Below are 2,500 nucleotides of genomic sequence, written 5' to 3' on the forward strand. Positions count from 1 at the left end.
GAGAGGGAGGAGGAGGGGGCGCGCGGGAGGCGCGGGCGCCCGGCCGGAGGCGCGGGAGGCGCGGGCGCGCCTCGGTCCCGGGTCGGCGGTGGTCCGGAGGGAGTGGGCTCGATCTCGGCGAGCCCACGAGCCCCTTCCGGCCTCCGTCCGCCCGGCGTTCCGAGGCCGCCGCGTCCTCCGCGCCGCCGCCCCCGGCGCGTCCGTCCCCGCGCCCTCCGGTCTCCCGCGAGGCGGGCCGGCGTTGTCGCGCCGCGCCTCCGTCTCCGGCGCCGTCCGTCCCCCGCTCTCGCGGGCGGCGGCGCCCTCGGCGCGTCTCGGGAAGGGCGGCGTGGCGGCGCGAGCCCCCGCGGAGTCCCCGGGGTCAGGTCCCCCGGGGGCCTCGGAGCCTCGGCTCACGCGGGGTGCCCGCCGCCCGCCGCCTCCCGTCGCCCGCCCTGGGCCGTTCCCCGGCCGTCGGCGTCGTCGTCCGTCCGACGGTGCCTCCGCGTCTCCGCCCGCCCTCGGCGCCCCGGGCGCCCGCGTCCGGCCGGCCACGTCCGCCCACCACCCCCGCCCTGTCCGCTCGCTCCCCGCTTCCCCGCCGCAGCCCCTCGCCCTCCGTGGCGAGGGGCCTGGGACGCGGGTGCGGGGAGGGTCCCCGGGGGAAAGTCGGGTCGGGTCTGGTGGCGTGCGTCGGACGCGAGGGGGGCACGCCCGGCGTCGAGGGGGCCGCGGGCGCGGTGGGCTCGTCGGTCGGCGGCGCCCGGCGGTGTGGGGTTCGGTCACGGGCGGGCAGCGCCGAGGCCTGCGTCCGTCCCCGGGTGGCCGCGGGCGGCGCGGGCGGCGTCGAGGCGGTGGCCGCGCGGCACTACCCGCTCCGCCTCGTCCGTTGCTTTGGCTTCCCCCCATCCAGGTACCTAGCGCGTCCCGGCGCGGAGGTTTAAAGACCCCTGGGGGGCCTCGCCCGTCCGCCTTGGGTCGGGGCGGTCGGGCCCGCGGGGAGTCGGGAGGCCTGGCCCTTCTCCCCCAGACTCCGCCTCGCCGGGCCGGGGCGCCGCGCCGTGCCGCGCCGCGCCGCCGTCGCGGCGGCCGTCGGGAGGGGGCGTCCCCGGCGGCCGTCGTGTCGTCGCGTGCGCGCGCGGGCGTGTGCGCGCCCCCGCGTCCTCGGGCGAGGCGGGAGCCCCCGGGCGCCTGTGGGGTGTCCGAGCACGGCCCCGCGGGGCCCGTGCCGGACGCCCCGTCGTCCAACCTTCCGGCCTCACGGAGTCTGGTCTCGTTGTGCCTTTCTGGCCGGCCGGAGGCACCCTCCGGGGATGTGCCGTGCCAGGGGCGGGCTCTTCCCCCGCCCTGCGGGGGGACCCCGCCGTTCAAACTCGTACGACTCTTAGCGGTGGATCACTCGGCTCGTGCGTCGATGAAGAACGCAGCTAGCTGCGAGAATTAATGTGAATTGCAGGACACATTGATCATCGACACTTCGAACGCACTTGCGGCCCCGGGTTCCTCCCGGGGCTACGCCTGTCTGAGCGTCGCTTGACGATCAATCGCCCCCGGGGTGGGTGTCGCCTGCCCCGGGGTGCGCGGCTGGGGGTCTCTCGCAGGGCCCGCCCCGGGCCCTCCGTCCCCCTAAGTGCAGACGCGGTGCCCCTCCTCCGCCCCGCGCGCCCGCCCCTCCTCCCACGCGCCCCGGCGCCCGGTCGTCGGAGGCGCGTGGGGGTCGGCGGCGGCGGCGCCGCGCGGGGTCCCGGGGTGGGGGCCGCCGCCCGCGAGTCGAGGGAGAGACAGACGCGAGAGCTCGCGCCGAGGTGCCCGTGGCCGCCACGGTGCCTTCGGGGGCTCCCTCGCGCCGCACGCGGCCTCGGGGTGGCCGGGGCGGGGACGAGACGGGTCCCGCGGCGCGCGGTCGGGGCCGCCGGGTTCGGGGGGCCCGCGTCCGGGCCGCCTGTCCGGTCGCCGCTCGCCCCCGTCGGCGGTCCGTCCCGGTGCGTCCGGCCGGCCCCTCGCCGGTCCCCGGCGCGCCCGGGTCCCGGACCGTGACCCCTCCCCGGCCTCGCCCCGTCGGGGTGGCTCGCGCCGAGGCCGAGTCGCGTGCGCGGGGCCGCGCCCCGGGGACGCGTGCCCCGGCGGTGACCCGCGGGACGCCGCGGCGTCGTCCGCCGCCGCGCGCCCTCCCCTGGGTCGCGGCCGCGCCGCGCCGTGTGCCCCGAGCCCCGGGCGGGCGGGCGGGCGCCGCGTCCGCCGCCCGACGGGCCGTGGCGGCTCGCGGCGGAGGGGCGGGTGTCGGGAGGCGGTGGGACGCGCGCGGGTAAGGTCGGCGGTCGGGGGCGACCGCCGGCCCCGCCGCGCCCGCCGCCGCCCCTCCGCCCTCTCCTCCCACGCGTCGCCGCGACGCGTCCGCCGTGCGCGTGGCGGCGTCCCGCTCCGCCCCCCTCCTCCCCGGCGGGGCCCCTCGCCCGTGCCGCCGGCTCGTGCCCCCGTCCGCCCGCCCGCGTCTCTCCGCCCGCCCGCTCGCCCGCCCGCC

At 81.6% G+C, this 2,500-nt stretch overlaps 1 non-coding gene across 1 annotated transcript; it reads left to right on the top strand.

Moving 5' to 3' along the window:
• Positions 1-1,358: 1,358 nt before the first annotated feature.
• On the top strand, positions 1,359-1,511 carry LOC139043369 (5.8S ribosomal RNA). The gene has a single exon (XR_011500461.1). It is a non-coding gene; the product is annotated as a 5.8S ribosomal RNA (ribosomal RNA).
• The last annotated feature ends 989 nt before the right edge of the window (positions 1,512-2,500 follow it).

Source organism: Equus asinus, unplaced genomic scaffold, assembly GCF_041296235.1.
Source record: "Equus asinus isolate D_3611 breed Donkey unplaced genomic scaffold, EquAss-T2T_v2 contig_212, whole genome shotgun sequence".
NCBI lineage: Eukaryota > Metazoa > Chordata > Mammalia > Perissodactyla > Equidae > Equus > Equus asinus.